Consider the following 25,107-nt stretch of genomic DNA (forward strand, 5'->3'; position numbering starts at 1 on the left):
TTGTTTGTTGTAAACCCGTCCTTTTCTGGAAGAAACCCTATGCCTGTTGAGATGTGAGACTGCATAGGTGATAATGAGTATGAAGGGAATAAGGAAGAGACAACATGGCATAGTGGTTGAAATGTTGGACTAGAACTGGGGACAACCAGTCAGTCATGAAGGCTATGGGATGACCCTGGGCTAGTCACTATCATTCAGCCTAAACTACCTCACAAGGTTGATCTAAGGATAAGGGGGATGTATAGAACTATATATGCTCCCTGAGATCAGTGGAGAACAAGTGGGATATAAATATATGTTTCAATCATGTCCATCATGCTGTAGCTCCTGCTTTTTCTAGGACTTGTCTCAGTTTTTGTGATATACACACAATCCTATACAACAGTAGCTGCTCTCCACTGTCTCAAAGAAGTTCACTATCCTAAAGGAATGAAGTGTGCTACCCGGAGCAACTCTTTCTCTCTGAAATGGCCTTGGGACTCACTCTCACGTTCCAAGTCCAGAGTTCAGTGCAACCAACTGCAACTGCAGCATCCAAAGCTAAGCTGAGCACAGCGACCAGCACATTAATTTTCCCCTTAATGTCTTTTTTACCCATTTTACTATTAGGGCAAATGAAGTTGAGAGAAGAGAAGATGTTGGGATGAATGGCATGAGGAGCAACATGATAGGGAGAGGCCACAAGACCTCTCACAGACTCAAAAGGAAAAATGAGAAGACTGAATTGCGGAACTCCTGCTGGGGTCAAGCCAGTAACACCATGGTTGGGCACTCAAAGCAGTTTATCAAAAACACAAGAACAAAAAGATTTGTTAGAATGCTAGTCACAGCAGGAGAACTGACAGAGGATTCAATAACTTGCAATCGGCTAAATGTAAAGAGTTAAGAATTTTACAAGCTTTTATTTTCAGAGCATCTGCCTGATAATCAAGGTCAAATGAAAGAGAAAATTGGAAACATTCATCCGTTTGTATTGGTTTCTCACATATTAAACAGTTTATTTTGGTTAAATTTGATTGACTAATTAGCCTGCCAGCACTGCAGAACTTTGCAGACTCCTCAGCCTGTCTGATATGTAAAATATCAATCTTGAACATTATTCTATATAGGTATTATATAACATATAGTATTATGATTTGGAAGTCAGCCTTATAATTTCATTTACTTATATTTATTAGTCATCTATTTTATATGTTTCTTGAAGACCTAAATTTTCAGAAGAAGTAAATTCCCTAAGTATACTCTAAAATGCATCTATAAAGTAACTTTGCAACTAGATAATGAAGACCTTCTTGCTATATTCAAATTATGTACCTTCCAATATAAGAACAAAGCATTACCAGTACCTGCATTCAATGTATGTTAATGATTGTATACCTCTAAGAAATCCATATTTTCTTCAATAGTATGTTTTGGGAGGAATTGTTGTTTAATTCAGCAATTCTGTTGTGAAACTGATAGATCTTGAATCAATAGAACCAAGAATCTCTCATTGTTCTTGCCAGCCCTTTGCATTTTTTGCAGTTTCATTTGTTTCCCTGGTGATAGTTGCTATGATCTCCTTAGTAATAAGTAATGCTCAGAATATAGAATATAGTTGTCCAGCAGGAGTTTCTAACCTCAGAGTTATTATCCCCCCACCCCCAAGTTGCTGTTTGGATAATAAATCACAAAACTATTTTTCATTAACCTTTGCACCAGGAAGTTGAATTTGTGCCACCTTTTTTGTCATAGGTTTTAAAAACCCAAATTCTGATTTGGTCAGGTTTATATTCAAGATTCATCACATGCAGGCAACCTTAGGGTGATGGACTATTGAAATCAAAGGTATTTACACCGACTCAGGATTAGTTTGCATACATACAAGATTACGCATTGGGATTCCTGATCCTAATCCCATAGAACCCAATAGGATTATTTCTACTTATCTTGAAACTAGTTCCATAAGAATCTAAAACACATCATCATCCATTATCAGCCTCTTGAACCTTCCTTTTCTCAAGGCCAGGTCACAGACGCCTGAAACACTAGCTCTTCAAGCAATAAATGCTATCATATTAGATAAAATAATCTCTACGGATGATTACAACATTCACTTAATAAGGAATCTTTGTCCATGGTAGTTACCTGTAGTTCACACAGCTAAGCTTTTGTGTGATAGGTGCATTTATCACTTCATTAATATTGATGGGAGGAAATAGCTCTTAGTAATGGAAATTATTGACATGTATTATCCTTTTGTTTTGTTTTCATTTACATTTTAGAAACATGTGTGTCTGTGTGTCTTCAGAGACTTTTATCCATTAGGTGAGATGAAATATATATAAAATAGGCACTTCCTAAATAAAAATGAACTAATATGTATTCATAATGTTAACTGTTTAAAATATATAGACTTAATAGCCAAACCATGGATTGTTGGTCAAGAATGTACTCATATGACCTGTCATTTTCCCTTTGTAGATACTGATTACTTCCTCTGTTTCCTGGTTAATAGCATCCATAGTTTGCCATGACAATCCAAGTCTAATAGTTAAAAAATACTATTCAATTTAAAAAAAAAAGAATATTTGCCAAAAGCTTAAGACTGCAATACTTAGCACACTTACTAAGGAGTAAGCATATTGAACACAGTGACTTATTTCCAAATAAAACTGCATAAGGTTTGCATTGCACATAACTCAAAACACACTAACACTTTAACATAAATGAAGCATAAGCAAGAAACAAGGAGTTTGTCCAAAAGAAACTGTACTGCCCAATCCTAAACAGATTTCTTCAAGTGTAAGTTCCACTAATTTTAATGGAAACGACACCCCAAAAAGTATACATAAGATGGCAGGCTCAGCATCAAAATTAGATTTCAGTGGGATATGCAGATGACTAAAAACAACTCACTTATTTGTCTAAGTTAGCGAGCTTTGTCTCTCAGATGACATCTGGAACATGTGTGTTCACTCAGAACACAAAAACTCAGTTTGGTTTTCTACAGATTTTTCATGAAATTACAATAGTCTAGACAATCATTCGTATGCCAAGCTGCTGATGCTCATATGTTTGCATTTGGATTAAGGAACTTCCCTTAATTGAAACAGATTGAGAGCTAGAGAAAGATGAATTACTCCATAGTTATTTGAATAGGATAAGCAAGCCAAGGCTTGCAAGGGGCACAACAGGCAGAGAAAAACTAAGCTCTGTCATTCCAAATTTTAATATGGAATATAAATTAGACAGGAGGCAGAAGAGACATAAGTGCCAAAATATAAAATGTCCATCAGGCCAGACATAGCTTCAATTTTTTCCCCTGACGAAAAGATACATGAAAGGAAACCAGGTCTTCTTGAATTTATGAGAATCAGAAAATGTGTCTGTCACAAACATCCCCACCCACCCCACAGTCTTGTGATACAGAACCAGGCTGGAGTGTGCTTTGTTTATTTTACTCACAAGTAGAATGCCACCATTTCCTCCTTTCTAAACTAAGTCTAGGTGAGGAAATAACCCAGACATGCATTTTTTATTTACCTGAAGTGGGGAACATACTTAACAAATCCTGCTAGCCGTAATCAGTGAGAGGCTTAAGCTGTGAATTTCCATTTTTATTTTTGTCTAAACCAGTAGCATGGACCAAAACAGCGAAGCACTTGTTGGGAGCAATGCACAGGTTAGGTAAAAGATCTATCCAACTGCAGGGATTCAAATCAAAATGGTTTATTTAAATTTAATAAAGGAAAGTTAGAGAAAAATGAAGTAGCAAAGAAACTAATAAAATAGTTCTAAATAATCCCATCCTTAAACAGACAGGCTGTTTCTCACAAAACACTAACCCGCAGCACTATTAGTGTCAGCATCCTTTTGCCAGATGCAAGAGCTTCTTCCTTTGGTGTTTTTTGGAAGACGACACAAACCACCATCAGGCTCATGTGATTCAAAGGGAGAGGCTAACAAGGGCAAGTGATGACCAATCCGGTACACACTTGGGATACATGATGTTCATCTCTGCACACAGAAGAATTTTAGCCAACAACACTTCCCAATAGCTCAGCAAGGTGGACTAAGAGGCATGAATTGGAACGATCTCCCCTTGGGTTCCTGTCAAATGGGATTAACTAAGGGGAAAGCAACATCTTGTATATCTGAGGAGTGACACTTGAGATGTGCCAAATTTCTACTTGGTAATGGAATACTTGGTCTATTGGCTTTTTTGTTTTTTACACTGGCAAGCATTATTGATTTGGCTCAGCATGACACTAGCCCTAAACTTAAGAGTTGTATCACTGTCATTTAATGCTCAAAATAGCGGAGAACTAGGTAGCAGTTCATAATATCTTACTACAAACTATGCACATCATGACAAGTGGGTATGAGGGAAATTGAGTTCCATTTTACTGGAATCAAGTATATATTTTTCCTTTTATGTCAAAAGAGCCAATTTTAATTTCCCTAAGTCAGGGGTGGGCAGTTTCTTGGCGTTGGGAGGCTGCACTGGCCTCTGATGAAACCATTCGGGAGCTGAACAAGTGTGCATGTGGGGACAGACGGACCATGACTCACTCTCTCTCTCTCTCTCTCTCTCTCTCTCTCTCTCACACACACACACACACACACACACCTACCTTACCCCTACCCCCAGCAATCAGGATTGTTGTTTCCCTGCTGCTTCTGGAGACAAGGGTGCATGGGACAGCATTCCCTAGGCAACCTGTTTCCCTGCAGAATCTATCTCCCAAAATCCTGCCAAATATTTTTTTGGAAGACTGTTGGGAGCCCAACTGTGCTAGGAAACATGGTGCGTGGAACCATAGCAGCAGAAGACTGGGGGCCAGGGCGTCTGCAGTGGGCCCCACAGACAGCTTCTGAAGGCCGATTGCGCCCCATGGGTTGCCCACCCTTCCTGTAAGTACACAGGAAAAGACGCTAGGGAAGACACCTGGAGAATCTATTAAACTAAAGCAGGGCTTGTAAGAAAGAATCAAACTGTATCATTTTGCCATTATTGACAAGATACCTAACTAGTAAAAATTCTTCAGAAGTTTCACCAATGTATTTTGTACATAGGCAGAAGGAAGACACCAGTGGAGTTTTAACTGTATTGCCCGTCCTTCATTAGAGGCGTGAAAGAAGAACAGCAATGTTAATGTTTCCCTTTTTAAACAAAAAGAAAAGTGCTTGTGATTCCCCTACCACTACCTTCAAACTAGCTTCAAACTGTCTCATTTCCAATTTGCTGCACAGTGAGCATCTCAATTCCCGAAGCGTTTTCCATACCTTTAAAGTCACCCATAAAGAGGAATGAATAAATGCTACTAGGTCTATTCCCCCTCTGAGACCAGCAAATCTACTTTTTCTTATTGTTTCTTACACTAGGTGGGTTTTTGTTAAAATTTGTTATTTAAGGAAGAAGAGAGGGAGAGTGGAGGGAAAACGGATGAAAGAATGAATAATCACTTTATTTAAAAGCATCTTCCAGGACCTTTCCAGGTGCCAGATGTTTACCCAACAACAATCATGCAGCTATCCATGAACCATCCAGACTACATCACCCAACAATGCACTTCCATTATGGGACTGGGTGAGTGGATGGCAACGCTTTCAAAACTACTAAACTCAGCCACTGGTAAACTGATATTCTTGTTTCAGCAAGCTTGACTCTCCTTATAGCAGCCTTCCCCAACATGGCACCCTGCAGAAATGTTGGACTACAACCATGCTGGCTAGGGGATGCTAGGCCTCACAATCCAACACATCTGGAGAGCACCAGGTTGGGGAAGGCTGCCATATGCCTTTTGATGTAGACATGACTGCACAAGCAGCTACTGGATGGTCCTTGTAACATTACTTTGAGGCATGTTACTACTCCCTCCCCTAACTATCCCACATTATCTTTAATGCCCTGTTGTTGTTCTATATCAGTCTTCACCAAATATTTTCTTCTTTTTTTTGCGGGGATGTACACTCTCCAACACTGGAGTGTATGGTCCCTACACATTTTTCTTATACTTGCTATGCCAGGCATCAAGGCTAATTCTGCCATTTTTATTATATGTGGACATTGATACAGGGGAGTTGTGAAAGGCAGGAACAGGGGAGCAAACTATAAGGCCACAGGATCCAGCACAGGAGTGAAATACAGAAGGAAACACCTAGGACTGAAAAGTGGAAGGACTCATCTATTTACGTGCCTCTCTAGCTATAGAGCACACTTCTCTGCTCTTCCTAGTTCCCTGCTCCTTTTAATATACTGCCAAATTGTGAAAAAGTTGCAGAACACACATCTCTTGCAAAAAGAACAGCAAACATTTTTGCCTAATAAAAATGGTTCCCTCAAAATAATAAAGAATTCAAATTTGGTATAAAATCGACTCTTTTCATGTCATAAATTATAAGAAAAACCACAAATGGAAATTTCCATTTCAACTCAAGATTGAGGTTGAAATCCTGTAAGCCCTAATGAAATCTATAGGATTTTAGATACTTCAATGAAAGATGTTTTCCTTCAAATTACATGTGCACGCTGAATGACCTACATGACAAATGGCATTACTGCCCAGCCCTCTTCACAGGTCAGACATGGAGTAGCAAAGTACAAGAGGAAAATAGACCTGCTTTTGTGCAAAGCTCCCACACAGTACAGTCCCTTTCTACAGACTCCAACGCTTCTTGTTTAATTCTAATTCACTGAATTGAGAAAGCAGGAAGGTTCTGGGCAGACAAGCCTATAGAGTCAGACAACTGAATGTAGGATTGCTCAGAAGTAGACTCATTTGATCTCACATGCAGACACGCACACATACGTGCTCATATGTATGATTGCAGCATAATGGGGAAATGGTAGGAGAAAAGTACTGAAGCTGCTATCAGTCAGCATAACCTTACAAGGCTATTGGAAGGCTAAAATGGCTTAGGTCCATCACTGCCTTAAGCTTCATGGTGGAAGGTATGCAAATGTGACAAACGTAAAAGTTTTCCGATATGGAGGCAAGCAATGTTAATTCTGAGAACTGAATTTTAGCGGTGCAAGATTTTTGTATTGTTATTATTTATCTAGAAAATATATAATCTTCAAACTGATAAGGAATGTTCCTTTAGAAAAGTTTTAAAAAAGAAAAAAGAAAAAAGAAAAGAAAAAGGCAGTAATAATGCAGTTGTTCTAATATATTATACTCTTGCAATCCTCCTGGTATCACATTGTATCCATTAGCAATTACTGAATTAAGCTTTTAGAAGCAACAGTAGCCACATCCACTCACGGTGCTGACCTCTGCTTTTCTGAATGAATTAAGAGGAGGAAAAGAAAAATGTGGCTTCCACAAAGCTTCCCTTCCCTTCCAACACAGGAAATCCTGTGTGGTTAGACACAGTATGTGTCATGCACTGGGATTTCATTCTACTCCCCTTTAAACGCCAACATTAGTAACGTGTCACAGGAAATTATTCCTTATTTTCAGTAGTTCCAGGACAGAGCTTCTTTGGATACAAGGTCAGGATGAATACATCACTGCCTCCTTATCACTGCAAAGCAGCTGTGTGGAGGATGCAAGACACAATATAGCCTCATGTTGCTGAATATCTCTTTTTATAGAGCTTAAGCACATTCATCTAGTTTTGGGGAGCTTTTGTGTCTTTTGACCCCCCACACCACAGCCATACCCAGCAACATCTTTAAAATAAAGTGATTAACGGTAAGCCGAAGACAAAACTGAATCTAAAACTTTTCTTCAAGACATAATGGCATTCAAAAAGGAATAGTAGCATGCTCATCATTAAGCTGAAAAACAGGAAGGCAAACTTATGAATACAATAGAAATAAGGTACAACATCCATGGGAAAGTCTGCATCCCTTCTCCAACAAGGAGTAGACCTGTACACAATTCTTGAAGCAAGGAACACCCCTGCACCTTGTACTGCAGCAGCATTTTGCTCATAATCACAAGAAGAGTCTTTGCTTAAATGCAAAACTGTAGTTGTCAGAAAATTACAATACACATGTTGATAAGGAAAAGAAGACCCTCTACCCAACTTGGTATCAAGTAAAACCAGAAAACATGACCACTAAAAGCTTCATCTAAGTAATCAATGAAAAGAAATGATCACATATTGCAGAAATAGCACATAGATTGCAACCAAAACCCATGTACTTAGAAGTGTCTTGTGGATTGACTTTGCAATGTTAGTCTTAATCTTGGAAACCTTTAATATAATGATTAGTACGGAAGGATTCAATCAGAAAGATAGTTAGCTACTCTGAAAACCTTTGTAATCAGAGGTGGGTAAATTCAGGTAAAAAGTAAGAAACTCTAAATCAGTTTATACGAGTGGAGGCTAGTGGCCCTGATTTTGGTGGGGCTGTAAATCCATTCCGGGTTTCAGTCAGAACCATCCAGAATTCTAAAGGAGCTATCAAAGGTGCTGAACATATTTTGGGGATAAGATTCAGCACCCTGAATAGTTCTTTTAGAGTTCTGGCTTGTGTGAATGGATTCACAGCCCCACTGAAATCAGAGCCAACATCCTCCATTGGTTTACACATGGATGTTCGCCATTTGATTTACACAAGTGAATGAGTTTTCAAAGATCAAAGACTAATGAAGGCAAAGCTGCACCAAGACTGCAGAGACTAGTTCTGAGGCAACCAGCCACATAGATAGTAAGAAAAATGTTAGTGTCATGGTATCAAGAGTTATGATGGCCTCTCTCGAATATCCCATTTTGGGGTAGAATTAATTATTTGCACATTGGCTGAAGAAGGAAGGACCAAGATGCACTGCATCTTATCAAGGACCAGGATCAGAGAGGACAACATTAGCAATGGTAAGGGTGTGGATGCCTGTGCTAGTGTCAGGGCTGATGTCGCAGAGACTATCAACTCCAGAAAGGTCAGTACCAAGCCAGGCAGTGTTTCCTTTAGTCGTCTTCTTCTTTGGGTCCACGAGTACTGAATAGGAAAAATGCTTTGCTTTCTACTTCTTAACTTTCTACAGACAAACTGAACTTCCTGGAGTGGGGGGAGAACTTCCTGGAGGGTCTGCCCTCACTTGATTCTGATCCTGGGAGCATTATACATACCACGGTAAGTACTTCAGAAGTCTATTCTAACATCAATGTGGAAGTGGCCGATACCAAACCAGTCGAGAGCTCCAACACCAACAGAATTCAGCTCACTGTAGAGGGTTGAAATCTGTGCAGCAATGGCTAGGGCCAATAAAGACATCAATGGTGTTAGCCTTGAACAAGTGGCTGAAGTACCTTGCTCTCCAGCAGTTTCTTATCAGCTGCCTGCAGAGCTTGTTCCCAGAGAAGTACTCTGAGATGTGAAGAGTGATTTCTGCAGAATTGTTTAGCGGAACTCTGACAGCAGGAGCAAGAATCAACAAGGTGCCCCTCCCAAAGCCAAAGTAATTATAACAAACTGCCTTCAGTGGTGTTCCGGGTATGGGATAACCTGTTCCTGCAATTGACGCACTTACAAAAAGTTGTCCTTATAGCTACAAACCCAAGCCTCCTTCCAATGGGTCAGCAGGTGTAATATACGAAAATGAAAAATGAAAAAAGAAGAAAAGAGACAATGAACCCTTCAAACATAACAGCTAACTATGACGTAACCATGGCCATGCAGCAGCCATGGTCTCCCTCACGCTTTTCACTTCTGCTTTCAACCAACCACCTAGGAACAACTGGGTTGTTAGCATTATGTATGGACCCAGAACTATGGGTTGTTTAGGGGTTAAACAACCCAGAGTTAATCCAACAACATACCATGGGTGATTGATTTTTTGATTCAAAGTGGAAGCAACAAGCATGCGGAAGGCAGCAGACACATGGTCCCAACAATTCCTGGGTTAAACAACACAGGAATTGTCATTATGTGAGAACTGGGTGATGATGAGAAGAATAAAATGTAAAAATAAGAGATGATGCTACTGAGCTCAAAAGAACTCTCTTCAACACAAGAGAAGAGAATATTCCTAATAATCATGTGCTGTTGCTGCAGCATTTACTTATTTATTTATTTTATTATTACATTTATATACCGCCCCATAGCTGAAGCTCTCTGGGCGGTTACAAAAGGACCTGAAAAGGATCTGACTAGAAAGGCAGGAACCGTGTCCCTTCAGCATGTGTAATGAGGATTGGGGTGGGGGGATCCTGCTGAAAAGCTATTGAAATTTTCTGAATGCAGTTCTGCACAGGAGTAGAACCCATAGGTTTGATACACAGAGCCCAGGGGGGAATCCGCACGTCGTACCCAGAGCGCTTCTAAGTGACCCCAGTGCGACGTGAAAGCGATCGTGTAACTTGCCTTTGGAAGAGCTGAGGAAGAGACGTCCATGCCGCCGCCGCCACCCACAGACCTCCTCGCCGACCGGCGAGGAGAGCTCGGGGGAAGAAGGCGGGGTGAAGAGCTCTCCACCCCGCCTTCTTCCCCCGAGCTCTCCGTCCCAGCCGGCGAGGAGAGAGGTGGGTGGCGCCGGTAACGACGCCTCTTCCTCATTTCTTTTACAGGCAAGTTAGACTATCGTTTTCGGGGTGCACTGGGGTCGCTTAGAAGCGCTCTGGGTACGACGTGCAGATTCCCCCCTGGAAGCAGCAGCAGTGCTTTTTAGTTGAATCAGCTGTGGGTGATAAATACTGAGAAATCATGATGACAAATCAAGTGACATTCCCACAGATGTAAATCCACCCTCTCAGGGTCAAACCAGCACATATTCCAGCTTATTAACCTACGTGTAATAATCTTTAGGTACACGTTTAAAATACTTTGGCTTTGTCCTGCTTAAAACATTTGTTAATGTTGCAAGAGCCCTGATCCCACATAACAGCGTAGGATTTCATTAAATGTGAATAAAGAAATGCATAATGATTTGAGTTTAGTAACTATCTGAAAACCATTCAAATAGTAAGAATTGCATGTTAAGTACAAAAAAGTCATTGTGAACAATATGACTCAAACATGTTCAATATTTTTATTTAATGAGTTTGCAAGAAAAGATATACATTTTGTTTTAACCTATAGAAAAAGCACTTCCTAGTCAGACATATCCTATTATACCGTTATACATCATTGACGCACTGAATGAACTCCAATATTAGTCAGATAGTATTATTCACCTGAACAGGAATACCACATTTAGAAATAAGAGTAACATTTCAAGCATGCATTTGCCAAAAGCCATTTTTCCTCACACACAAAGCTTTTAAACAATGTGGGTTACACAACAAATAGATTTATTCCATTTTCAGGCCAGAAAAATGCCCTTTTCTATCATAGGTTTTGTTTTATTTTATTGGCAACTTTTGTGGTATGCTGATAGTGGCCATTGCAGTGACCATCTGTGACTGTGCAGCTTCTATAATAAATTTGAATTCAATGCCACCACATTCTTTCCTACTGAGTCTTTCAGACCCCTTTGAAAGTTTAAAGAAAAGAGATATATTCAGGACTTGAAAGAGAGAGGGCTCATCAAGCCTGACCTCTGAACCTAAGCAATACAATGCTACACCATTGTACTGGCAAGGCAGATGTTGGTCTTTGCTAACTTTCATCTTCAGATAAATTTGTATAATTTCTAGTTTTATCCCATGTGCTGTCTCATATGTGCAAGTGTTTTAACAGAATATACAAAAGTTGCAGTCCACAACATTGTAAAGTAAATACATTTTGTTACTTTATTAGAGGGTGATCATCTTAAAATGTAGTCATGTGTTATATATTAAAATAATAAACAGTTATTTATGTCAAATATTTATAACCTGTTTTTCCCTTTATAGTTTCTTTATTTTATTGTTTTGAATTATTGTGCATTGCATTGATGGCCTTTTAGCAAAAAAGATGTTATATTGATATTGATGATGATGATGATGATATTCCAAGGTGACTAAAATAGTCAGAATAAAAATAATAAAATTAAATAGACAACACAAACACATCTAAAAAACAAGAGCAAAATATAGACAAAGTTAGATTCAGTCTTAATCATATTTAGAGTAGGCATATTAAAATCAATGGGACTTAGTAAGTCATGACAAGACTAACTTAGGTTCCATTGACTTCAATCTATCTACTCTTAATTTATAGTAACTAAATAGCTGAAAAGTAAACTCTTATCAATAAATAAAGACCCATCACAGGCTAAAATAATAAAACATAGTAGGGAGATATTAAAGTCCAACACCTTGGACTTTAGGTCCAACACCTTCTCCTAAAAAGAAGAGTCTTTGCTACTCAGTGGAAAGGCAGTAAAGAGGGAAGGAGGGAGGCCCACAGCCCAAGTATGACTATCAAGAAGTCCACCCCCATTTCTATTCCAAGATAAATGCACTCCAGGTGAGATAAAACACACCAAAGGCAACACAAACATTTACAGAACTCTTTAAAAAAATTGTTTCAAAAATATAGTCACAGCTGCAGACAGATAAGCTGCAGAGCATAACCCTATGAATATTTAAGAATGATGTAGTCTGTTGTGACAATACGTTCTGGATCTTTTAATTTTGACAACCGATCAAATGTTGGAAACCTTATTTTTAAACCACAGAATGCAATCTTGTGCATGTAATCTATAAGCTTAATTACATTTTACTAAGGGAGAAAATGTTGACTTCCTTCCCAAAATAAATAATTGAGACTACTGGAGAACCTGATATTTGCATTACAATCATATTTCAAATTATGATATTAATAAACTAATAAATGGCATCTCTGACATTATAGGCAGATACTCTGTTCAAAGGTTAGAATTCAGTTTCAAATATATGGTAGCAGAACAGTTTCCAAAATATTATTGTGAACTGTTTTAACAAGTGCCTGTCCTATAATACATTAATTAGTTATGTCATCATTAATGAGCACATCTTTTTACATTTCTTGTTTTTTCTTGTTTCGTAGAACATTTTATATAACTTCTGTATCTTTGCTGTAAATTTTTGTTCCATCCATATTGACATTTAATAAGTGCATATGTTAACGGAGTCATGAATATTCAGATTATGCAATTAATATAGTTAATGCAGCTAACAAAATGTTATCAACATCCAATGACAGCAGCTGGAAAGGCCTTGTCATGTCTTTAATTATGTAATAGACCACAATGCTCTGTGCAGTTAAATCTTTTAGTTGTTACAATTTTCTAACAGTTTTTGAAGCACAGTAAAAACTTTGTCCAGTGGATTTAATAAAAGTAGGTCTCTAGTTTTACAAAGTTTTTAAAAGATTAAAATGTCAAAGATGTCAGCCTTTTTGTTAGTGGGTTTACATTTAAGAGTATTTTCAGATAGCAAAGTGGCTTTCCAATTATTCATCTTCCTCCTTATAGTTCAATAAAATATTTTCATTCCTAGCCATTCATACTTTAAATCTTTTGCGTTCTTTTAGGGCAGTACTTAATTGACATGGACCATTTCTCATCAATTTTACCCACCTCAAAATTGGCTGTTCTTTTTTGGCTGTATTTTGGGGATGAGGCAAAATTCTTTTCAGGAGTGGAGGTGTGTGTGTGTGTGTGGGGATCAAAGTGGCTGCCATGTTGTTTTTCCCAGGAAGTCCAATTCTGTGGGGTGCTTTGAACTTTGGATGATTCAAAATGGCTGGCAAAATAAAAAATATCTGAGTCCTTCACCATTCACAAGAGGGTGGGGCACTGTTATAGTGTACAATAGTGGGATACCCACAGAAAAACACCCTTTTACAGAGTGTACAGATCTTTCCTTCACCAGCCCATTTTATCTGAGAAGTGCAATGCAATGCAATGCAAAAAAAAAAGTCTCTGAAGAAAGGCCAATGAAGGAAGCAGGCTTGTTAAAAATATTAAGTCACAGTCTGTCATTCCATGCAATTCTATATTTAAACCTGAACTACCTGAGGGGTTTTTATGTTTGTAATTCTTTCCTTTAAATAAAAAACAAAAAGACTGTCTTCTGCACACCAAATCATGCATCTTTATCCAAAAGCAGATCCTAAGGTTCAAAAGGTATACCATGCAATTTTGTGTTTGAATGAAGTGAGGAGCAAGGATCAGAGATTGACAGTGCAATCCAATGTAAGCGGAGTTTAGTACTGGGTGGCTTGGTAAGTCAGTTTGAGGTTTGTGAAGCAGTGAATGAGCAGAGGTAAAGGTGTGCAGCCTCAATCCCCCCCCCCATATCCTAAGGGTCTCTTCCCTCTTCCCTGTATGGGGCTGTGAACTATGGAGATCAGGTGGAGCAAGCTAAGGAGGGTTTGGGTTTGGGTGTGAGAGGTGTAGGAAGTGCTGGTTCATGAAGCCTAAGTGAGCACAATACAAGATTGTAAAATACCTTTACTGCTTATAAAGGAGTTAACTTCTTAAACCCATTGCTATTTTATCCTGGAATATTAAATACATCCATTACAGCTGTTTTAAATAAGCAAGCATACCAAGAATAACAGAAGCAAAACAGGAAGTTTAGTTGACTATAACAATGGGCCAGGTTTATTATACTAACAAGGTTAGTCCACTGGAAGCACATTACACAGGAGCTCCAATATCTGTAAGGGTCTTCTTTCACTTGCTTGACAAAATTCAAGGAGCCAGCTCCAGTCTGTAAGCCATAACCTTCGTGAACGCTATGTATATACCGCACACATAGCCATGAACCATGGCCACGGCCATGCCTTTAATCTTTGAGTTAAATTTTGTTTATCGTCTACTGTTATTTATCCAATATATATTATATACTTACTACATTCACAGTTCAAACTCCAGTCAAAGCTCTTTACAAAGTTGAATTTATCATATAGAACAGACTTAAAAAATAAGAGAAGGTCAGCCACTTAATTTTAATGTCAATGTTGTCAGTCTAATTATGTGCTTCTTTTGACACCACGTCAACATTAACTCAGAGATGGCTTATTTGGGAGGGATGTGAGTTTTCGTGTAAAAAATGCTTTGGAAAATTTTCAATTTGCATCAGATTGTCTGTTGATGTCTTAGAGCTGGGGCAGGCAAACTATGGCCCTCCTTAAGTTTTGGCCTGCAACTCCCATCAGACCTATTCAGCATAGCTGATGGTGAGGAATAGCAGGAATTATAGGTCAAAATGTCTCTTGTGCCACAAGATCCTCACTCTTGCCATAGTAAGTGATCAAGTTTAGCTGTTTATTTTATTTGTATTTAGTAAACAACAAAACTAAAATAAGAATACCCTATCATTTTTTTTGTTTCAATGCATCATAAGTATTTGACCTTAATAGTTGAGGAAAATAGTTAAAGCCCACTTAATGTGACTAAAAATTACATTTTGTAGTATTTTTAATTGGAATAATGAATCACCTGGAAAACTTTAATTCCAACTTTGAAACCGCCAAGTTTGCTTAATACTGTATTTGGAATTGGCATCCTCACTGTTACTAATGAACTTATGAAATGGAACATTTTTTGCAGAAAATAAAGAACTGGAAAAAATCTGGAAAATTTACCATGGAAAATGTTCTGACTTATTGGTAAAAACCACTTGCTCTCCACCATTCAGCCAAATTATGATTAGAGATGGTAACTTACATAAAGAAATAACTGCTGACAGTTTGATCAAGAGATACACTTGTTTAATCAGTGGCATTTAAAAACTATTCATTTCTATTCACACCACAGCCATTTAGATGAGTATTTCTTTTGCAAAATTGCTGTATTTGTCACATTGACAATGATGAAGTATTGTCTATTTATAGCTATAGAGTCTTCTCCCCCATTGTCCCCTATGTTTAAATGGAAATTGTGATTAAAAGGAGAAACAATTTTATACTCCATTTCTCACTTGATGATAAAAATCAACCAAGAATATATCACAGTCTACCTCATGAGCACATGTCCCAAACTGGAAGGTATTTACTGAACCTGAGGCATATTGGTGGGCTGGGCTCCTGTATCACTCCACAAATAGCTATTATTTTTCAAACAATATGAAGAAGTGGAAGAAAAGCAGAAAACTGCTTCATCCTTCTGCCTTTCCACAGATCTACTGTAATATCCACCTTGGGAATCATCAATGATTCTCTGCTAGCTTTTGACTGCCAGGATGAGGCCTGGTCTCCCTGGTGTGGATTCCAAATTGGATTCGGAGGCTGAAGAAGAAGACCAGCTAAGACAGGAAGCAGGGGAGGAAATTCTCCAGGTCTCTCCATGAGTCAAGGAGGAATCTTCCCAGGAACTTAACGAAGAGGAGGCCCAGGTTCAGAGATTGTCTTCCCACTCCCCCCCCCCCAACTGGGAACTTTGTTGGAGGGAAGGGACCACAGTAACTGACAGATCACAGAGTGTGCCACAGGGTCAAGCAGGCATAGTTGAGAGGAGGTGGTACGGTACACTAGCCGCAGGTACACTAGCCACACGGCAGAGGTTGCAGCTTGAAGACACTCCCTGAAGAAGGAATCTAGTAAAAAGCCTGTCTGGCACAGCCAGAAACTATCCATTTAGTTGACAGGCAGCTGCCTTGCTTTGTTAGGCTAATTAAGTTTAGAGGATAGCTCCTAGCATTCACACTCCCTTCAGGTTTATTTACTGAATAAAGGTTTTGTGGATTGCACAGCAGACCTCTTTATTGTCTCATCTCAGTGGAAGGACTTGACAGTGACTTCTAGAGGTCATATTTTATTTATTTTTAAAATACCCAGCTTTTGTATGCGCAAAACAACATACAAAATATAAAAAACATAAAACAACAATAATTGAAATACATTAAGCTAAAATCAGCAGACACACAAAATCAAAGTAGTTAATAGATTAAAATTAAGCAACAGCACACCCAGATGCTAATTTAAAAAAACGTGGCTTCACCAGGAGAAGATGACCTAACCTGTTGGGGCAGGGAGTTCCAAATACGGGGTGCCACCAGCCCTGTCTTTGTCAGCACACACAAGAGGGTCACAACAAGTGATCTTAAAGAAACGACAGGTCCCACATGGGAGGAGACAGTTCTTCAAATTGCCAGGTTTCAAGCCATTTAGGACTTTCAAAGTGATATGCAGTGCCCTGAATTGCACTCAGGAATGAACTGCAATAACTTGTTTTCCTGCTTGTGACACTTAAACATTCCTATGCTTCATTATAATTTAGTCCAAGCTAGGAACTTTGGAAAGCACATATTGATCTGACTCTTCCTCCATCTCCAGCAACATAGTTGCCTGTGACACATATGCATGCACAGGTGACATTTATCACATAGTAGGCAATTTGTCTGAGCACTCTTAGAACATATACAGTCCTTTGTGAATGCTTCCAACTGCATGATAAACAATAGTGACACACTTCTCCAGGGAACATAAATGATTCCTCCAACTAATTTTATTCAGGTAACCAGGCAGCTGGCAAGTGGCAACATGGAGTGCTTGTTTACCCAAGTCATTACCAAACATTACTACAGCAACTTGAAATCAATTTAAAATGACCAGTTATAAAGTGGCATAATCACGGACCTATGGTAAAGCCTGTGCCAGACTGAAGTGGAATAGATTTAGCATTTTGATATACTAAGTTCAATTCAACAAACCCCAAATCTGTGCCAGTCTGGGTGTAGCACAGCAGTTAAGGACATAAAATATGAGATGCAAGCTCTTGGTGCAAATCATAGATAATCCTTGAACTGGGGAATCATAGGCAAGCCAGTTTCTCCAGTGCCCACCTCCCAAATCTATAATTTGAGGATAATACTTGCCTACCTTAAAACATTCTTACAAGGATTACTAAAATAATGAAGGTGAAATACTTCAAGAATTTATCAGGGATTATGTATAAATTTTCAAGCCAAACTTTGAAAGCCCATAGAGTAGAAACCTACTCCTTTTTTATACATATAATAATAGAAGTAGGGTGTCAAGATACTAATTACCATGCCTGTATACTGTTATATCAGAACTGAGGCAAAAGACATAACCCTATTTTGTGCTGTTCTAGTAAAACAGGGGCTAGAAAATAGTAGGCACCTTCAAGTCCTGGGAGGGACCGTTGCATCATCATGACAGTGAATTCTTTTTATTTATTTATATATTTAGTAGTGCATTTATATCCCGCCTTGGCGGTGTACATAATCCTCCTCTTCCTCTCCATTTTATGGATGGTTTTAACCTTATCCTCCTTGCATTAGATAAATGCAAAGAGGATAACGTTATCAATGGCTACTAATCATGACGGCTATATATTTCTGTAAACCGCCCAGAGAGTCCTGGCTATGGGAGCGGTATATAAGTTAAATAAATAAATAAATAAATAAATATTACCTGGGATCACAAGCAAGTGGTTGCTATTGTGCTTATGTTCTGCTTGTGGCCTTCCAATAGACATCTGGTTGGCCACTGTGAGAAAAAAAATGTTGGGACTATATACGTGTTTGGTCTCATGTAGTATGGCTCTCATGTACTCCAATACTGATCAGTATTTTACTACAGCAACATACATGTGGGGTTTGTAGATTTAAAAAAAAGCTTGCACAGGATATTGGAGCTGAGAAAGAAAAGCCTATGAAAATCAATGCAAACCATAAAAATTGTGAAATCTGATATGATAGCCTTTGATCCATTTTTGACCTGTGCAAGACTCTAGCTGGCATCATTTACACTATATATTCCATGTTCCATCACTAATCCCCCCAAGCTGTTCTGGATCTCTGATCCATTTCTGACCTGTGCAAGACTCTAGCTGGCAGCGTTTACGTTATATTTTCCATGTCCCATCACTAATTCCCCCAAGCTGTTCTGGAACTATCTTATTAGCATTCTGCTGCACAGTCCATAAGGGAATTAAAGATTCAGAGAATTCTTGTTTACCAAATGTTTCTGTGACTTTAACCTCTTAACCCACTGTGGATACATTGACCCATTAACATTATTAAAATCAATTGCAAGGGTAAAAGGTCTCACAGAGCAAGTTTCCCCTCTGCACAGGGCAGGGACTACTCTACACGGGGCTGAAGTCGGAATGCTTAGCTACTCACACACCATGTTGCATAACCAGCCCTTTAATTAGCTGTACAGCTGCGCTAAAAATGGTGTTTGAATTGTGGTAGCTTTCTCAAAGCTATGCAATATATACAATACAAATGTGATCAACTTGAAAGGGTTTGTAAACACATTTCTTGATGAGCTGCAGGAGCTTAATATATAATAAAGACATTGGCAAGGGAAAGGGAGAGTGTAAGCTTGCCAATTCGCAGGATTTAAGACTAATTATTCATGATCAAACATAAACATGCACTGGCTCAGCAACATTCTGCAAGATAGCAATTTCAAGCTGATTCTGCATGTGAAGAAATATTTTAAAACACTCCGTTTGGAGATTATGTGTCTTAGGACAAGTATAATTTCTTTACTGTCTTTAACACTTTCATTGGCATATGAATAAATACACAAGTTTTCTTAGGCTGCAATCCTACACACACTTACTGGGATTAAGCCTTATTGAACCCAATTGGGCTGAGTTCTAAGTAGGCACGTACCAGATTGCAATGTCAATCTACCAAACCACAAGTGTGTCAGCAGTCATTTGAAAGTGTGTCAAATCTCAAGTTAAGAAGGAAACAGAAATGGAAAAGGAACCCGAAAACACAAGACATTTTTAGTATGTATACTAGAATGCCTGTTACTTACATTGTCAAATATCTCAATGCTATAATAATTAAATGAACTGTGCATCTCCTGAGGAGACTGATATTCCTATAACTCTGTACAGATGAGTTGACATATGCATAATGTGGTATAACATTCAAACAGGAGTCACTATATTTTATACACTTTCTAAAATGGTGTTTTGACAGTTCAGTTACTGCATTCACACACAATGCGAAATCATTTTGAGCATAAATGAGCCCATGCAGAATACCAGAGCACACACTTTTATCTCCTCATCCCATGCAGCTGTGAGGAGGAATAAGTGAGGATTCCATTTTGCTTTAAGCAATTCCTGGCTTGTTGTTATGCATGAACTAGGAATTGTAGTTTAAAGCAAGCCCATCATTTGTAATTGGCTTGTTTAACAATTGATTAGACCGTGAGTCCTGGTTCACACATAAAGGCAAGCCAAGAATCAGACAAAGTGAAACTGATTCCTGGTTTATTCGTCTTCCTGATCATGCCTAAGGAGGGTAGAGCACCCAACCCCAAGGGTTCTCTTGGACCCCTAAACTTTTGGGTTTGGTGGGCACGTTTGGAATTCTGACAGTATGTTGGGGACGAGCTCACAAAATGGCTGCCATAGGGACAATTTGTCCATTCATATGGCTCTTCTTATGTTCTAAATTCTATTGGAATAAAAGTATCAAGAATTAGATGGTAAAACTTGCAAAACAGAGGTGCTGAAACTCAGCCTTGGTCTTATAGCTTTTCACTTATTCTGTTTACATCATATGCATAAAATTTAAATAAAAATGTAAAACATTAATCTAAGAAACAGATTCACTTAAAATCTATACATTACTCAGAATGGAAGAGCTAGTATTGGCTGCAACTCCCTGTTGACAATACAATGATTTGTAGCTATGTAATGTATTTAATGGAAGTTCCAAGAAAAAAGGTCTTTTGACATTTTAAATAGCATAAGTAAAGGCCTATTTGATTGTTTTGTGGAATATTTGGATAAGGAAGCTACATTAATAAATAATAAAGCAGTTTACAATGGAACGAATACAGTAGTGAGAAATGGTTTGTAAACCTCCTTAGGATTGTCACATATTTCCAACCTAATCTAACCCCATAATCCTAGATAAAGAACAACAGATACCCTGATTAAATGAATGACATACATTTATTGTATGCATTTTCATGATGCATTTTCAACATTTAATTATTGAATATCCATGTGTGAAAAAGTATGTGAACCTTTAGATTCAGTACCTGTTAGCACCCCACAGAGCAGCAATGACTTCAAGCAAGTGTTTCCTGTAACTGTTGGGGCTTTGCTAGACCTACCTGAAAATCTGGTAGTGAGGAGGGGCCAGCCTGTGCTAGAAGTAGCGCGGGCTGTCGCTCCTTTCCACACGTCAGACACAACGGGGTAAAGGAAAGCCCCGTTGCGTCGGCCATTTTATCTTTGTCTTAAAGGGGACAGATGCGCACGAGCGCTCGTGCACTTAGGTAAGTGTTTTATTTTAAAAAAAATGTTCTCCCCGCTCCCCGATCTCCCCCCTGGCTCCGTTTTCCCCCATTTCCCATGGCTCCGTTTCTCCCCCCCATCCCCCATGGCTCCGTTTCTCCCCCCCATCCCCCATGGCCCCGTTTCCCCCATGGTTCCATTTCCCCCATCCCCCATGGCTCCGTTTCTCCCCCCCATCCCCCATGGCTCCATTTCCCCCCTCATCCTCCATGGCTCCGTTTCCCCCCTCATCCTCCATGGCTCCGTTTCCCCCCTCATCCTCCATGGCTCTGATTCCCCCCCCCCGATCTCCCCCGCCCACCCTAATGGCCGCAGTGCTCCTGTGGAGCGCTGTGCCCCGTCCGCCACTTTCCCTGGCTACTTGCAAGTAAGTGCGGTATTTCCTCAGCCCGAGGCTGTGGGAAATATTGGGCCAAAAGTGGTGCCGGTTATCCGGAGCCCAGGGAGGGTTACCCCTGCCTGGGCCCGGGATCTCCTGTGTGTCATTTGGACAAACAGGGGCGAGCCCGGGGCTCGCACCGGGCTAACCCATGGTCTAGCAAAGTCCTGGATCAGTCTCTCACATCAGTTCTGAGGAATTTTGGCCCATTTCTCTTTACTGAACTGCTTCAACTCAGGGACATCTGAAGGCTTCCTTGCATCAACAGTTCGCTTCAGGACTTGCCACAATGATGGGCTTTAGGTCTGGACTTTGACTAGGCCATTCTAAAACACTGAATTTCTTCTTCTGCAGAAATTCTGCTTGTATGTTTAGGATCATCATCTTGTTGCATGACCCACTTTTGGTTCAGCTTCAGCTCATAGACAGATGGTCTGAAATTCTCCTCTAGAATATTCTGATAGACTGAAGAATTCATGATTGTATCAATGATGGTAACCTGTCCAAGCAGGCCCAGCAAAGCAGGCCCCAAACTATCACATTCCCACCACCACGCCTGAAGGTTGGGATGAGGTTCTTCTGTTCATACTCATTGTTTGTTTTTTTGCCAAACATAGCATTGCTCATTGAGGGCAACAGTTCTACTTTTAGGGCCTGCTTCAGTTGGACACACACACCGCACAGCGCTAATGGTCATCTTGTCCCTGTGGGGAAGAAGCAGCAGTGAGGGAGATGGGAGCAGGCAGAGAACATCAGGGCCTGCTTCAGTTGAGACCCCCCCCCCCAAGGCTAATGGTCATCTTGACCCTGTGGCGAAGGAGCTGTTGGTCTGCCCTCTGTTGGGAGATGAGAGGGGGAGCAGGGCCTTCCCATCAGTCCTGCTAAACAGTCTCCTTAATTACTTTCCTCCCTCTTCCCTCCCCATCCCCTTTCCTCGTGTGTCATGCCTTCTTTTTTTTTTAAGAATGTAAGCCTGAGGGCAGGGACTGTCTTTTTGGCTGAGGTACGGGAGAAAAATACTCTAAATAAATAAATACTTTTGACTCGTCTGTCCAGAGAACATTCTTCCAGAAGTCTTGGGGATCATCTATCTATGAGATCTTTAGCAATCTTCAGATGAGCAGAAATGTTCTTTTTAAAGAGCAGTGGTTTCCTCTTGTCTATCCTCCCTTGAGCACCATTCTTGTTCAATCTTTTTCTAATTGTTGAGTCAGGAACACTCACATTAGCCAAGGTGGGAGTGGCCTGCAGATACTTGGATGTTACTCTGAGGTTCTTTTTAACTTCCTGGATGATGTGCTGGTTTGTTCTTGATTAGATTTGGGAAGGACAACCACTTCTGGGTAGAGTGACTGTGACACTGGATTGGTGGAGCCCAAATTTTTAGAAACAGCTTTAGAACCCTTTCTAGACTGAGGAAAAGCAACAGCTGCTTTTCTGAGGTCCTCATAGATGTCTTTTGATTGTGGCATGACATGTTTCCACACAACCATATGGTGAAGACCAAACTCACAACGTTTCTGCTCCTTTTATAGGGTAGAGTTCCCCAAACACACCCCTGAAGATCTACCTAATAACTTAAACACCTGTTTCCTTTTAATTGAACTGACACAACCAGGGGTTCACTTACTTTTGTACATATCCTGAGTCTTAGTACTCACTGTTACCTAATTTATACATCAAATTATTTCACAAGCAACAGAATTGGTTAATATAAAACCTATTGAATATTTAGAAAAGGACTGGTTTTGATTCACAACTGCTATCATGGAAAAACTATGGAATTTCCATAATTATCATTAGGGTTCACAAACTTTTTCTCACTGTAGATTTTTTTTAAAGAACTGCATTTAAGATCAGGTACAAAAGGTGTCACATTATAAATTCACATCATATATTTGACAGTCTTTGGAGAACATTTGAACTGGCATGCAGTACAATGCTATACCCTTTCTATTCAGATGTAAGCTCCTCTGAGTTCAATGTGGCTTACTCCTGGGTGAGTGTGTTTAGGATTGTATCCTTAGAGCATATATAGTTCTTATCAATGTGGTAAGATTTCAAATATAAGTCCATCTGAATGATAGCTTATAGGACATTATCTGCAGCACTTTAGAGAAAAAAATAAATTGGTTTAAGAGCCCTGAGACACAATTTGCATGAATCTACTGTACTCCTATTATTTCCCAATGTGGCTAAATATAAAGAGTTACAATTATTACTTCATGGAAGTCATCATCTGGTAAATCACTAACATTTGTAGTAATTCCAAATAAGGCTTACAAGAAATGCGACATCATAAAGAGTCCAATTACAGCATACTTCTAGTAAACTATTACTTCTGGTTTTCCTGCAACAATTTTATGGAGAGCATGTTTAGATTCTCTTTTAAATTACTATGCTCAGTAGCAAAGCTTCGTTTCTATCCACCCAGAACATTAAAATGCACACAATTGTAGTTAGCAACATTAGTGGACAAAAGTAAGAGGTTCTGTTAGACAGCAATAAACAAGCAGAACCTTGAAATTTATTCACAATATTATTAGTATGTCTTAAAATGCACCCCAAATCAGGGTGCACCGAGAGAGATAAAGAATGCTGAAGCAGAAGAACATCATTTCCTGCTTTGTGAAATGTACTAAGGCGAGCCTTGGATTCACACACTTCCTAACTATTCACTTCTTTTGCACACCAGAGGTGACTGGAAGCATCTACTTCTAGATTTAAACTAACAGTCCAAACTCAGGAAACAGAGGTTTGTTTAAATATCATTTGAAAACAAGCCAGAATCTGAAATCACAGTTTCTGATCTTGGCTTGTTCTCAATCCACAGTTCTCCAAGTTCGAACATCACAGAGCACCTTCCAATCCATTCCTCTCATGTTTAAAAGAGGAAGAGAGAAGAAGGAAGATTCTTTGAAAACAAGGTTCATCATGATTCATTCACATAGTGGATGTAACAACGGGCCTCAGAAGTTTGTCATCTACTTAAGCAGGAAAAAAGAAGGCTGACTAGAATTAATTTGCATATTTTAAGTTTCTTTGGTTTGTAGAAGTATAAAGGTGAATGTATATTGTGAAGTGATGTTGCATTATGTTGTGCCATGGTCTGTAGAGTAGTAATATATATGGAGTCAGTATCTGTGTGCTCACCCTGACCAACGTGGGTAGTCAAACTGAATGACTAGTATGGACTGAATATACTAACATTTTTCATATCTTTCACTACGGCATTAATATCATCTAGGAGATTCATGGGCAATTCACAATAGTTCATGTGGATCCAGACTCCTGTGGACTTGTGTGGTAACAAGCTATTGTAATAGCCACACACTAATTTTATTTTTGAGCTATTTACAAGTTAAAATATTCACCTCTTCCAAAGAGAAAAGAAATGAATTGAAACACCAGTTTTGTTTCAGTATTTGTGAAAATCCATCTACCATTTTCCCCCAGGCATTATTACAAACTAAAACAAGCAATTCAATGTTGTTATTTTTAGGGGGAGTGGGGGTTAGAAAGTCTTATCCTTATTCATATATCTTGCTATTATGCTGTCATAAACTTAAGTCTGCTACTATTGAGCTGTCTTGAGTGCCATTTTTCTTGGCAGAAAAGCAGGGAACAAATAAAATA

At 39.2% G+C, this 25,107-nt stretch overlaps 1 protein-coding gene across 1 annotated transcript in view; it reads right to left on the reverse strand.

The window, feature by feature from the left end:
* SRGAP1 (SLIT-ROBO Rho GTPase activating protein 1) overlaps positions 1-25,107 on the reverse strand; it is a 117,987-nt gene that overhangs the window by 85,744 nt on the left and 7,136 nt on the right. The window lies entirely within an intron of this gene.

The sequence above is a fragment of the Elgaria multicarinata genome, chromosome 9 (assembly GCF_023053635.1).
Source record: "Elgaria multicarinata webbii isolate HBS135686 ecotype San Diego chromosome 9, rElgMul1.1.pri, whole genome shotgun sequence".
Taxonomy (NCBI): Eukaryota; Metazoa; Chordata; class Lepidosauria; order Squamata; family Anguidae; genus Elgaria; species Elgaria multicarinata.